At 40.4% G+C, this 14,184-nt stretch overlaps 1 protein-coding gene across 1 annotated transcript in view; it reads left to right on the plus strand.

Annotated features, from left to right (window-relative positions):
- Nucleotides 1–7,013: 7,013 nt before the first annotated feature.
- Nucleotides 7,014–14,184, plus strand: part of LOC127628837 (arginine-glutamic acid dipeptide repeats protein-like) — a 231,245-nt gene continuing 224,074 nt past the window's right edge. The window contains 1 exon segment of the mRNA XM_052105758.1: nt 7,014–7,420. The gene's annotated coding sequence lies outside the window, so the exon portion shown is untranslated.

The raw sequence follows: 14,184 nt of genomic DNA on the forward strand, positions 1-14,184 counted from the left end.
GTCAGGCTTTTTGACTCCATGCCCTCCCCACTATCCAAGACAATATTTGAAGGCCCCCTCGCTCAAAACGTTTTAATCGTGGAAAAAAAGTTGATTGTAGAAGGTTCAGAAAGAGTCTTTATAATTTGTGGGCATACATTTTGAAGTATTTTTAGCATTTTAATTAAGTTGGATTATTTTAATTATTTCTTATTTTATATACATTTTAGGTAATCTTGAGGCCTCCTGGTTGAGAACCACTGGTTTAGTGTGAATGCACTACTAAAGGCCGAAACATACTCTACGCAAGTGTGTAAAAGCTGGCACTTATAGCTACACACACTCAAAAACGTGTCAAACCACAATTCATAACACAATGCAGGTACACCTTGCATTCTCAATGTTGCCACAAGATGTGCTATAGCAGACATTAGTGTGAACTGTCTGCTTCTACGGTGAGTTTTCTCTTTCAAGCCAACAACAGTCATGGCAGAGCAACAGTTTGAGGAGAATATTGCTGAGCAAGTAAGATTAAGTCAATTAATTAATAGCAACTCACCTGAATAACTCATCCAGTTTAATGGCACAGACTTTTAAAGGAAACTCTATTGCCCCCTGGAGTACAGAGGCTTGTTACACCAAAATAATGGGCATGCTCAACCAGACTTGCATCTGCAGCTGTGTACTTGCGTTTGTTTCTTGCCTTATTATTCCTCGTCATTCTCCTGTGATGCACCGACAGCAGACAAACCCACTATTTAGGTTGGGGTGTTAAGGGGGCACACAGAATGTGAAAACCTGACGGCGAGATCATAGGATAGGGTCGAAAGAAGTGTAAAAATCACACCTTGCCAATAGAGTATGATCTCATCTGCGTTTTAATGGTTTTCCAGCTGGTAAGCACAGCCTAGGGTATGATGAATGCTGAAACAAGAGCGTGAGATAATGCTGAGAGCATTTGCTGTCTGACAATAGCCTTAATGCTCTGCTCTAAGCTGTTCAGCTTTAAGATGTTAAACAGTGGAGGAACATGTTGCCTTTTCCCCCTTTTCCTCTTCGAATTCAGAACAAAACAGCAAATACTTATGTTCCAAGTGACAATGGACACTGTTAATTGCTTCCTACACTATCAGAAAATGTCCGTCAGCTGTGCTTTATATGGCAGTGAATGATATATAACAGTTATATGTGGTTTGTTAGTTACACAAACCATCTTGTTGATGGTAGCAACTTGGCACTGATGTCTAGAGTGAGAAGTAAACAATGAATCACCTACTACAGTCTGTGAATTTCCCACCGCTGTAAAAGTAATTTAACTCCACTTTCCAGCAAAACATGAATTTTGCACAATGCTCCTTTTACTACCTCTAGGAGATTTTTCTATTCTCAGTTTTGTGTCTTAATTTTTCACTTGAGACACAAGCAGAGGTGTGATTCCTAATACTGTCCATTGGGTGGCAGAGTGAGAGACCCTAAACCTGTAAACTTGCCTTCTCACATATGGCAAACACAAGTACTGTGATCTAATGGATCTAGACAGTGGAGCTTAAAGCAATGTCCTCCATTCACTTCCTTTTTGTTTTACCCTTTAGAATCTGTGTCATCCCAGAAAGGGGTGATGGTGTACACAAAACACCCAAGTGTGTACTGTAATTGTGAGACACTTTAAATGTAACAAACTGCTGTAGATTTGCTCTGTTTTATATATCCTAGAATCCTTACATTTCCTTTTTTTATTGTGTTGTTTAAATGTGTTTTTTTATATTCAACTGGATAAAAAACAAGTCTTTGAGTTTTCATACCAAATTTTAAATCACACCCAGACGCGATCATTGGTGTTTTTAATGAGCCTGTTTTGTTAAAGGGATAGTTCCCCCGAAAATGAAAAACCTGTCATCATTTACGCTTTTTGTTCAAAACCTGTATGACTTTCTTTTGTAGAAAACAAAAGTATACGTTAGGCAGAAAATGTAGTCCCATGTCCTCAAAATTTGGAATTAAAGATGCAATGAAAGTGAATCATGACTGAAGCTAACATTCTGCCACCTCTTCCATGGAAGAAAAGAAGTCAAACAGGTTTGAAACAATGTGAAGGTGAGGAAGTGATGACAGAACTTAAATTTGTGGGTGAACGATCCCTTTAACTGAGACAAATGCAATGCATGCAGATCTTACCCTGAGAAGGCCCATGTGAGTGCTCAGAATACATGGAGAATCATGGGCTGAGTAAAGGAGCATCTGGGGAGGTGTGTGTGTGTGTGTGTGTGTGTGTGTGTGTGTGTGTGTGTGCGCGCACACCTCTCTCAGAGTGGTAGACGGAGGGGTTGCTGCCCTGATGGGTTATTTACCACCGGCAAACAAAGGGAAATCTCAGGGCATCCACACCGGAGCTTCACAGCTACTTAAAAATCGGTGTGCGCTTGTGTTTGAATCTGGCCATGCACTTCTGTTTAACTAGTCAGGCGCTTTGCCACCCGTCTTTCAGCGAGCTCTCAAACAAAACCGACCTCCTCTTTGTGTTCTATGATCAGATTTGTTTACCAGGTGACAGTAACACATCTGGAATTGTGAATGCCTATGTTGCATTTTCCTAATGTGTTGGTTTTTGAATCTAACTGTCACTTGAAAGATGGATTTTTATGAGTTTTTGTAGCTTGGCAATATGATAAATAACCTCACCAAAGTGTCACAGGGTTTGAGGTTTCATGAGCTTGCCAAATATGGATGAATAGCAAAGTAAACAATATAACTATGCTGGGCTTGCCATAGGGTAATCTCTAAATGAAATTGAGTGTTCCTGGCTTGGCTCAGAAGAGTTCTGCTTTCTTCTTTGTTGCGTTTACGATGTTAAATAATGGGTTTGAAGGCAGTTCTCTCTTTAACTACTGTTTAAAAGGGGAGGGTTATAATGTTTTAGTATGTTGCCTCTCTGATGTGTTTGTCAAAATGAACAGATAATTGTGGAATCCTTTTGATGAGATGGTCTAAGAAGATATTTATATGCCTACATATGCCAGACCGCAATCTAACTATGTAACTCCATTGAGAGTGAAACCAATTACATCTTCTTTGTGATTCATTGTCAAAGACGACAGCAGCACAGTCTTTATCCTGCAAAATACTTTCAGGTATTTAAATCCAGCCATTAAAGTAATATATAAAAGCACTTTCATTAAAACTCATGTATTATTTTAGCTATACGTTTGTTTAAATGGGTGTTTACTGGGATTATAAGGTTTACATTATCATGGCAACAAAGTTGTAAAATTGTATATACATAGAAAAGGTTAGCAAGTGATTTTATCACACTAAAATGTTAACACACAGTGTTTATGTCTTGTGACTATAATTTGAAACAGTAACCAACAATGTTACTCAACCAATGGTGTGATTTAGGGGCAGGACTATCTCTATGTTTGACCAGCGGCAAACAGGAGGCGTATTCAGAAAGCTGTTTTGAAAGCAAAGTTTATTTTTGCAATTCAGTTTGGTGGTGTTTGTGGTGCAGAAATAACATACTTCAGCTTTAATTTTAGCTGTAATCAGCATTGGGCCACAAATGCTATGGACTGATCTTAAATTTGATTGAACCCGGAATTTTCCTTATAAAAAATGTAAAGTTTACAGTATTCTATATACAGTATATAAGTGTGTTTGTGAGAGATTTCAGCAAATATGTTTTCAGCCCACCAGTCTGTGCCTCCCTTGAGTCTCAAAACTTGTAAAATAGTCTCATCCTGAAAGTGCCAGAATGCTAAAATGGCACCCTGCAAATTGAAGTCAAGTTTTTCTCGTCAGCTAGTGGATAGAGCCTGTCAGTGGATGAAGTGTGCGCGCATGTGTTTGAAGGAAAAGTAAATGGAGGTGGAAGTGGCTGGTGTCTATTGAAGGAAAGCATAAGTGTTTGTTCCTGATGGCTGGCATCAGAGTGTGAATATGACCTCTGGCTAAAAAAGTGGGCGAGAAAAAGACAAGGCAACGGCGCCTGCTGAGATCAACTTCCACTTTCAGGAACTCCGGACTACTGTTATTTTGTAGCACTTTGAAATTGACTCTTTTAGGCAGTAGAGTTTCCTCAAAGACATGCAGAAGCATGCGTTTTTATGAGTAGGGGAATAAATCCTGTCTATCCCTGAAATGGTGTGAAAGATTATGTTTAATTTCTTCATGCTGTTTTTACTGCTCGATAACTCGCTGAACCTTATACCAGGGAAATTTTGCTTTGAATGTTTTTCTTTTTTCTGTCTCCCTTCCACTTGTCTGCTGATCCCTGGTGAATGCATTAAATGAAGTTACTAGATATGAGTGCTTAAGGGGCCAGGGCCTCCCAGGCTTGCCAAGGCGCTCAGAAGCTTGGCTCAGTCAACCATGTCATCTTTTCTTTCTCTTTATTTTTTGCTGCTGTTTTTTTTTTTTTTTCTCCAGCTACTGGCTGACTTATTAGTATAGTAGGGCATTTTCAATCATGGTCTTTCTGTAGAATTTAAATACATTTTGTGCAAGACAAGCAAGCACCAGTAAGCATTTAATCAGATGTAGCTTAATTCTTTTGAGAAATGATTAGATTGTTTAACTGTCAAAAAATGGATTTAAGTAACTACGAGCATATTTCAGTAACCATTTACAACTCATTTATTCTAGCAGTCGTTCACTGGATTACATCTCAAGCAAAACCATCTCCATAATGCACTAGTGTGAAGGGGTCAGGGTACAGTAGCTGAGGCATTGTGATGGGATATTGAATGCAGAGCAGAACTGAATAGACACAGTTGGCTTCCCAGATACATGCTTAGGCCTGTAGAATGCAGAATGCTTTGCTTGTAACTGCACCGGTTGTCTCCTTTCATTATCGGTTAATGGTGCCCATCTTGACAGGGCCATGTGATAAACAGAGGAGCTGTGAAATCCTGGAGGTGGAGTTCTCATCTGCCTGATAATGGGATCTCATCTGCTGTTGCGAATGCTTGTGGAACAGCCATCTGAGTGCATGAAATGCAAAGCATTCACCCTTGAAACAATTCTGGTTTCCTTTCAGTCTCAGAAAGCAACTTGAATGGCTTACATTTCCTCTGAACACTCAGCTTTTGTTTTGCATGCTGCTCGATAAATCTGTCCAAATGCTAAGCATTTTACAGCATGCTTTAGTTTCAAATTTATTAGAGACATCAAGATGCTTTGAGTATGTTACCACTGCATTTTGTGAAATAACAGTCGAATATGTATGTACGTTTGGTTTTCCATTTCAATAATGATTGTCAGTCATCCAGAAGCAATGTTTGTTTGTGCATAATATTCATCGAACAAACACTATCTACATGCACCTTCCACCCTGATTCAATTCTCAGCAGTAATTAACAGTCTGCCTCACCATGTCAAATACATTGTTGTGTATTTTTCTCACGAGCCACTAATCTCCCATTGGCTGATAGCAGAGATTGGCATCTCTTTAAAAACGGCATTCTCAAAATATCTTACCCTTACACAGTGAGGATCTTGCATAAGCAAGTGACTCAGGTTTCCTGTTGGGCACATTGTAAGTGCTATCAGGGCGGCTCGAGGAGATAAATATGGATGCACTTGAGTAAATGTAATAAATATGCCTGAATGTGAAGCTCAAATGCTTTCCAGGAGGGGAGGTAGCCTGCTGGGGTGTGAGTGTGTGTATTTATGGGAGCACGGCAGAGCTAAGGATTGTCAGGAGTAACAGAAGTCACGCTGTCTCCGGCTCCCCTGGAGCTGAGAAGCGTTTGCCAGCACTGGGATCACCAGGGACACCTCCTCCTTTTGAAAAGCTGACAGGCTACATGGTTTGCAGGAAATAAAAGGCAGTACACCAAACTCAGTTCCTATTGATCTTAGATGCCTCTGCAAATACAATATTGATGTTGGTCAGCGAGGAGAATTTCATTATTACACTATCTTTTAGTGTTGGTATAGTAGATTTTGACAGGATCAAGAGAGTGAATTCATTTTATTAGTCGATCATTGCACTGCTTTAATGTTGTTAGATTCTCAAAGTTATGTGTTTTTTTTCAATTCTGCACACAAACATAGTCCATTTTTATATTTAATCCTTAAATGCATGAGTGTTTCACCAAACATTATGGCATACTCTGGACTTTAGCAACCCGGCAGGTATCTAATCTATCACAAATGGATCTACAAAATGCTCAGATACTGTCTTGTACAGGGAGTGGAATGAGGTCCAGGGTCTCTAAAGACCGAGGTATACATTAAAGGGTTAAAACAGCAACAATTTTTATTTTTAAACGCACATGTGTGAATACATGTTTCTGCCACGTCGGTGGGGGAAACCGTAATGAATGATGTGAATATGCAAATGAGAGCGAAACCCCACAGCACCAACGCACAATGTATGTGTAATTTTCACTGGTTGTTTTGTTCTCAGTCCCCAATCATTTGGCTTTTTTTTATACAGCGAAACATAGCTATTAAAACTAGACGTTTATTATTGGACACCGAAAATCAATAGTGGGAATCTGCTTTTATGTAAACGGTAGGTTCAGGGTTTCTATTGTAGGCTATTTGTTATTATCTCTAAGGGTGGACGTGGATTTGTCAGTAAAGGCATTAATATTCCTTACGGCAGCCATGTGAATGTGGATTCAACATCTTGCTTTGCGATGCCGTTTCTTTACCGACCAGCTATATACCCACAGTTTACGATCAATCACGATTCCCGCACGCTCATTCGTTGCCGACAATCATTAGAATCCAGTCCATGTTTTGTTCGCTTTTTGAAGTGGTGTGTTTGTGTGTGCGTGTGCGTGTGATGGGGGGGTAATTATCCTTCACTAGTGTCTGGATAAAGAAAGACTAGGTCAGCCGTGTGGATGCGTCTGTTGAACAGCTGAAGAGGAGGAGGAGGAGGGGGTTATACAGAAAGAGATAAAGAATTGAATTGAAATAGAACGTGGTGTGTGTTCATATGAAAGAAAGCGCGAGAGAGAGAGAGAGAGAGAGAGAGAGAGAGCGCGCGCGTGAGTGTGAGCGCGCGCGAGTGTGAAAAAGGAAGCGGAGTCTGTAAACGGCGAACTCACTGATTTCCTACCCTCCACACAAACTACCGCACTGTATAAAGCTTTACTACTCCGAGAGCGTAAAAAGCTTTCGGAGTTGTCACACGGCTGAAGGAGGGGGAACCGCGTGCGTTCAGAAAAGAGTCCCCGGGGCGGTGTGAATGCGAATAAATTAGTAAAGCGAGGTCGTCTTTTGTTGAGGCATTTGCCTCGTTTCTCCTCTGCATGGACATCGGCGCGCTCTGGATAAAGTATACGCTTGATTGTTCAGCCCTCGGGTTCTTGGATTTTGGCCCAGGCCGAAAAGTTCGGCAGGGTCAGTTTGAAGGGAACAGACGTGAAATTGTGTTTTGAAGTTGTTTGCAGCAGCCCGATTGGAACTTAGATCATCATACTGGCGGGTAAGTAGTGCCTTGGCAACATTGACTGTGTGTGGGGGGAAAAGAGAAAAAGATTGAGGGAGTTTAGAAAGCTTGGGTGGGTGGGAAGGTAAATGGGGATAAAGATGGAATGTTGGCAATTGCTATGGGCTAACAAGCTGAAAGCAGCCTTTTTTGAATCGCATGTTGCACTTTTAAATGCTGAAGAAATAGACGAGGAGCGTGTAATCTAATGCTTTATGACTTCTAGTAAGTAGCTTTCCAAGTTGGATACTTTGTTGTTTTTGCTCCTGATGCATTTTCAGCTGTTTCAACTCTAAGTTATTCCATGTGTTTTCATTTTCTTTTTATTGAGTGAAGAACTCAAATGCATTAGGTGAATTATTCATGCTTGGAAAACTGCATAAATGGTGCTTTTAGAGTTGGAGGTACTATTGCTGCTGAAGATCATCAATACATTAAGCGCACTGTTTATTTACAAGATTGAAAAGTTATCTACAACATAATCTCGGCAGTTTATCTACAATACCCCCTCTAACCCTCTGTTTATATCCTTCACAGATTGTAAGTGATGAGTTATAAGCTTTTGTTTACAAAAACCGTGGGAGCAGGGGAGAGGTTTTGGTAGACTTGCCTGACCAGTTGAAGTCTGCAATGGGACGACCAAGTCAGCCCAACTTGCCTTTCTTAACTGGAGCACATGATCCATGGCCCATGATGGTAACACATACGGTTGTTCAGGTCGTTAGTCATGTGCCAGTGGTGGTAAAGACCAAAGGAGCTTGGCTGTTATGTGGGGGGTAGATGGGTGGTGGTTGAAAAGACTTGTCTGAAACAGTTTTTGTTTCACATGCTGTCTTATCTGATTTTGTTCTCCATGCTGTGCATGTGAAGGAAGCGTCTTGTATTCCCTCTTTGGTTTGTTGGTCATACTTTAATTTCACGTGACTCTTGAATATACTCATTTCCCAAGTTGTAACCTTTCAAGGGAGCCATAACAGATTTTTGTAACTTTTTGCACAAGAAAGAGATGCAGCTGTTTGTTTTAGAAAGGCCTCACTCTTTGTGGCCAAAGTGTTCAGCCCCTTACCCCCTCTCTTTTCCAGTTGTTTATAATTTAATCCAGTGAAACAAGATGGTAATTTGTGATTCAAAAGCTTTGAATTGGTTGATCGCATTCTGTAAACATGTAGTGTTCGTAGGTTGCTTGAACTGATATCTGAAAATCCTTGAACGAAGATAATGTTTAATCACAAGGATTTGGATTAATGCTGCAAACATTTTTTGAATTGCCCAGTCAGTGGAAATATTGACATTAGTATTCTGTAATCATAATTTTGTACAAAGTATCTGTCCTAATCTTTTGGTTCCTAAAAAATGGAGAGAGAAGAAAAGCTTTTAGAAACCATGTTACACATGCCATGGCTTTGAGGGTAGCCTGAGGTGAAAGAAATCTAACATTTAGTGAAGCGTCTCCTGCAGAGGAACTATATACTACAGCGAGGAACTGCATTTTTTCATTGTCTTTTGTTACATTCAGGGAAGGTAGTTTGAGCTAGATTACTTAAAAATGCATGGATTGCAGGTTTAATTTGTGATTACAGTCTACTCTTTGCCTTTTAATTGCAATCTTCTACATTTTTATTTGTGTGTACTCCTAAACCTTTAATGAAGTAATAAAGCTTTGCCTATTTTGATAAGGATATAAGTTTCTAAATAAAGTAGCGTTGGCTGTTTCCAAATGTCCTTGTGTGAGCTCCATCTCTAGTCTCTCTTTTTAAATGACACCTAGCTAACGTGAGCGCTGTATGTTTTAATGTTCTCTTTATGATACATCTGGGTGCCGGGCCTTCATTTGCAGTGTGTGGGTGTTTGATTAACGGTGTCATCCTTCTCCCTTAACAACTGCTTGGCTTTTTACTTGAGCGGCTGAGAATGACTACTAAATGTGTAATGCCTAAGCGCACAATAACATTTAGTCTGTGTGTTTTCACAGAAGTGGCTACCAAGAAAAGAAAAAGAAAACGCCTTCTGTGTTTGTCTTTTGCATTTAATTTAATTATCCATGCTGGCAATCAAAAAAAAAAAATGTCAGGGAACATATCTTAAGCATTCTACACACAAATTTGCCTATGTGTGATTTCCCCCACCCTAAAAGCATCAAACTGCTGATAGCTGCATCAAAGGCAGGGTGGCAGGGCTGACGGAGGGGCTTCTTCATAGAGTGTGTTGTAGCGGATCCAGTGGCGGTCTTAACATAGAGGCATAGGTAGGCGGCTGCTTGGGGCCCCCTACCAGCGGTCGAAGTAAGGGGGCCCCCAACCAACCTAAAACAAATAATAAGAAATAATCAAATAAAAGGCCCCTTATCATCATGAACGCTTCAAACGCATAGTACATTTTATTAACATTCTTAAGAAATACGTTGAAACGTTGAAGTACTGGTTAAAATGTCCAGTTCATGGTTATCTGTCCCTACACATACACCCCGTTTTCACAATGAAATGGACTAGTCCGTAACGGTGTGCGCCGCGAAAGATAAACACACAGTGACAGGAGGACAGGGATGTACACAAACAGAGACGAAACAAGACTAGTCTAAACGCGAAAATGAATAGAAGTTACCCAAGCGGCTCAATTAAAAGAAAAAAGTGAAAAGACACTGATAAGTATTTGGCAACGCTGCCAAAGATGACACACTTTTTTACGGCTAACGTTACTGATACAGACAGGAATAAAAACGTCCAACGAGTTGAACATGCCGCTACAGCACCAGCTAGCTGTGAAGTGGTGCTAGGTGAGGATAACGTCAACCAAGAAATTGAAGAGGACATCGCGTTGTTGCCGCCCGCCGTCACCGACAGTGTTATCGAGGTTGACACTGAGGAAGAGTTGTCCAGTGATGGCCATTTTGACAGCGATGAGGAGGCATTGGTGAGTCAACCTGTGAAATTTACGGTAAAACATTTTTTTTTTCCTAACGTAATTGTAGTAGCCCTATGATTCTACAGCATGTGATCCATCATATGTTGCGATAACGTTAACCTGAAGAATTTGTAAAACATTGTGCACAATGAAGGTTTGAACTTTCAGACACACACACAGACATAAAGATTCAGCATAATGAATCATTATCAACAACTGTGATGATATAAGTGCGGTGCATGATGGGAGCCATCAATCAAAACTCATCAATATCTCCCAGCATACATTGCAGCATGAATAAATTATGCTGAATTGCCTAAAGGTGATGATACACAGGGCAACTTTTTGAGCAATGTTGCTTGGGCACTTTCCCATTGAAAATGGGCAATACATTACTATCTGGATATTTTAGATCGGTCGTAGGCCCTGTGTCTCATCTGGTTGCCTGTTGACGGCAACATTGCTCAAAAAGTTGCCCTGTGTATCATCACCTTTAGTATTTTCTTTTATTATTATTATCTGCTTTTTGCTGTTGTTATTGTTGCAACTTTTTAGTAGCTTGTTTTGTGATGTTCAGAGTTTTATCTGATTATTTTGTTGATTGTCACCGTTGTTGAGATTCATATGCTGATTCTTGATGTCTGTGTTGGTCTACATCATACTGTAGTTCAAAACTGTTATTGTACCCCATGTGTTTTTAAAGTTCTTCAGATTACCTGTTTGTCACTGCTAGCTCGCATGCGGTAGGTTCACAGAGCTTTAATACTCAAAAACGTGAAATATTAATTCGTATTAAGCATTCCTCTCTGTAGATCAGTGAATCATGCCACTACATAATGATTGTCATCATCAATAAATAGCCAACAACACCTGATCACATTTTTCTCTCGGATTTTCATGCCATAACGAATGTGTTTTATAATCAGCCAGAGAAAATCTTTTTTCACTTTTTTTTTTTTTTTTTTTTTACAGTGTAGTAATAGCCTAAGCCCTAGCTGTGCTAATCCTGCTGCCACCGACCAAAGCACTGTAGGCTTGCTACGGGCCGTAGATTAGCTTTACCTGCCTATCCCACCATTCAGTCTGTACATTTTTTTTGGGGGGGGGCCCATACATACATACATACATACCTTCGCCTTGGGCCCCCAATTTGCTAAATCCGCCACTGAGCGGATCAGTAGGTGTGTGTGGTGGCTGCTGAATGTTAGACAGGGCTTGGGCAGGGATGTTATTTAATCTGCTCGCATGATGGAACTGGCTGTTATTACGCAGCACGTCTCTCCCCTGTCTGCTGGAAGAGGCCTTAATGGTGCTGCGGTCAGTTCTGTGGGGCAAGACAGAGTAATGTTATGTTTAATGTATTGGAGAAAGGGCAGAGGTAATTATTGTCATGTTTGAGCTTCCTGTTGCATTATTGTATTGTCGCAGAATGTCGTGGTTATTGCAATCAAACCCAATGCAACCTTTCGCCGAGACATGCCATTACCCGATGTTTGTGTGATTGACTAAAAGCTTATTCATACAAATTTGTTTCTAAAAGATATTTGAGAACTGCTCTCATTCATTACGAATGGTTGCCTTAAGCGTTTTCAAGTCTCAGCATACTTGTAGGTAGACTCTCCTTTGTTTACAAGAATGTGTTGGCACTTTCCCCTTGATAATAGATACAGTAACCACAGGCGCCTGCTCATTGCCCTGGTGACAAAGAGAATTGACACTGTCAAACTATAAACAGCCCAGCAGCTGAGTCGTCTGAATACTTCAGCAGCAGCAAATACTAAGAGCAGATTGATTTTGGTGTAGTAATAGGCTCGTCTTTGTTTGACTCATTCCTCAGGCTTCACGGGTACACTGTATGGTGTTTCAACAACATTCTCTTTGTTGTAATTGTTTTTCATTCTTTTTTCTGTTCCTGCTAGAAGATGGTTGATTGTTGCTGATGATTTTAACCTGATAAACACTTTGCTGTTAATCATAGCTTACCTCCAGAGTCGAATTAGAGTTTTTCATTAAACATATTTCTTGGTGGCAAGGAGGCTTGTTGATGTCAAATAAATGTAAACCTGAGGAGCGCGAGAAGTTAATGGTATAATTGAAACTGATATTTTTTTTAATAAGCCCTAAAGCAGCTGAGCCCTTGCTCGAGATGTCTCGCATATGTTAAGTGAGAGGGGACATCTGGACCTGTTAATTCAGCACATGGTCATAAAGTGAGGTTGGGGGTCCCACAGTCCCCACTGTTTTCCTGCTCTGTTAGGGATGTCAGATGGAGTCTTTATGCTTTTTAGCCTGCACACCCTCACTAGTATTCACTTTGTCATTGAGCTTTTCATGTAGAGCAACACTCTTGGAACACTTTTGGTGTTCGTAAACATGAAACCGCAGTCCTCAAGTGTTTTCATCTTGAAAATGTGTGTTGGGTTGGAGTCATTGTTGCTCTGAAACTGTTCCAAATTTGTGTGACTATAGAAACGATGCTTCATTTTGGCCTTTACATGCCTTCACTCTGGGGAGATGACCAATGCCCTGAACCTCAAATCCCAACCCAGTTTCTAGGGACAGCTTAAGTAACCTAGCCTTCCACAAGTTTCTGGAATTTTAACCCATTCCTCCAGACAGAACTGGTGTAACTGAGTCAGTTTTGAAGGCCTCCTTGCTCACACATGCTTTTTTCGTTCTGCAAACACATTTTCTATCAGATTGAGGTCAGGGTTTTGTGATGGCCACTCCAATACCTTGAATTTGTTGTCCTTAAGCCATTTTGCCACAAATTTGGACGTATGCTTGGGTCATTGTCTATTTGGAAGACACATTTGTGACCAAGCTGTAACTTCCTGGCTGATGTCTTGAGATGTTGCTTCAATACATCCACATCATTTTCCTTCCTTTCCTTCGTGCACCAGTCCCTCCTGCAGCAAAGCACCCCCACAACATGATGCTGCCACCCTCATGCTTCATGGTTGGGATGGTGTTCTTCAGCTTGCAAGCCTCACCCTTTTTCTTCCAAACATAATGATTGTCAATATGGCCAAACGGTTCAATTTCTGTTTCATCAGACCAGATGACCTTTCTCAAAAATGACAGATCTTTGTCCCCATGTGCACTTGCAAACTGTAGTCTGGCTTTTTTATTGCGGTTTTGGAGCATTGGCTTATTCCTTGGGAGCAGCCTTTCAGGCTGTTTTGATATATGACTCATTTTACTGTGGATATAGATTCTTGTCTAGCTGTTTCCTCCAGCATATGTGCAAGGTCCTTTTGCTGTTCTTGGATTGATTTGCACTTTTCACACCAAACTATGCTCCTCTTTAGGAGACAGAATGTTTCTCCTTCCTGAGCAGTATGATGGCTGCATGATCCCATGGTGTTTATACTTGCATGCTATTGTTTGTACAGACGAATGTGATACCTTCAGGCATTTGGAAATTACTCCCAAGGATGAACCAGACTTGTGGACAAATTGATTTCTGAGGTCTTGGCTAATTTCCCCTTGATGTCAAGCAAAGAGGCACTTAGTTTGAAGGTAGGTCTTAAAATACATCCACAGGTAAACCCCCAATTGACTCCAGTTAGCCAATTACCCTATCAGAAGCAAATTGGCTAATTCCCTGAAGGTTTGACATAATTTTCTGGAATATTCCAAAAATTCTGCGTAAAGGCACAGTTAACTTAATGTATGTAAACTTGTGACCCAATGGAATTGTGATTGTTGGAAAAAAGTACTCTTGTCCTGCATAAAGTAGATTTCCTAAACAACTTGCCTAAACTATAGTTTGCTAATATGAAATCTGTGGAGTGGTTAATTTTTTTTAATGACTTCAACCTAAGTGTCTGTAAACTTCTGACTTCAACAGTAGGTAT

Source organism: Xyrauchen texanus, chromosome 35 (genome assembly GCF_025860055.1).
Source record: "Xyrauchen texanus isolate HMW12.3.18 chromosome 35, RBS_HiC_50CHRs, whole genome shotgun sequence".
Taxonomy (NCBI): Eukaryota; Metazoa; Chordata; class Actinopteri; order Cypriniformes; family Catostomidae; genus Xyrauchen; species Xyrauchen texanus.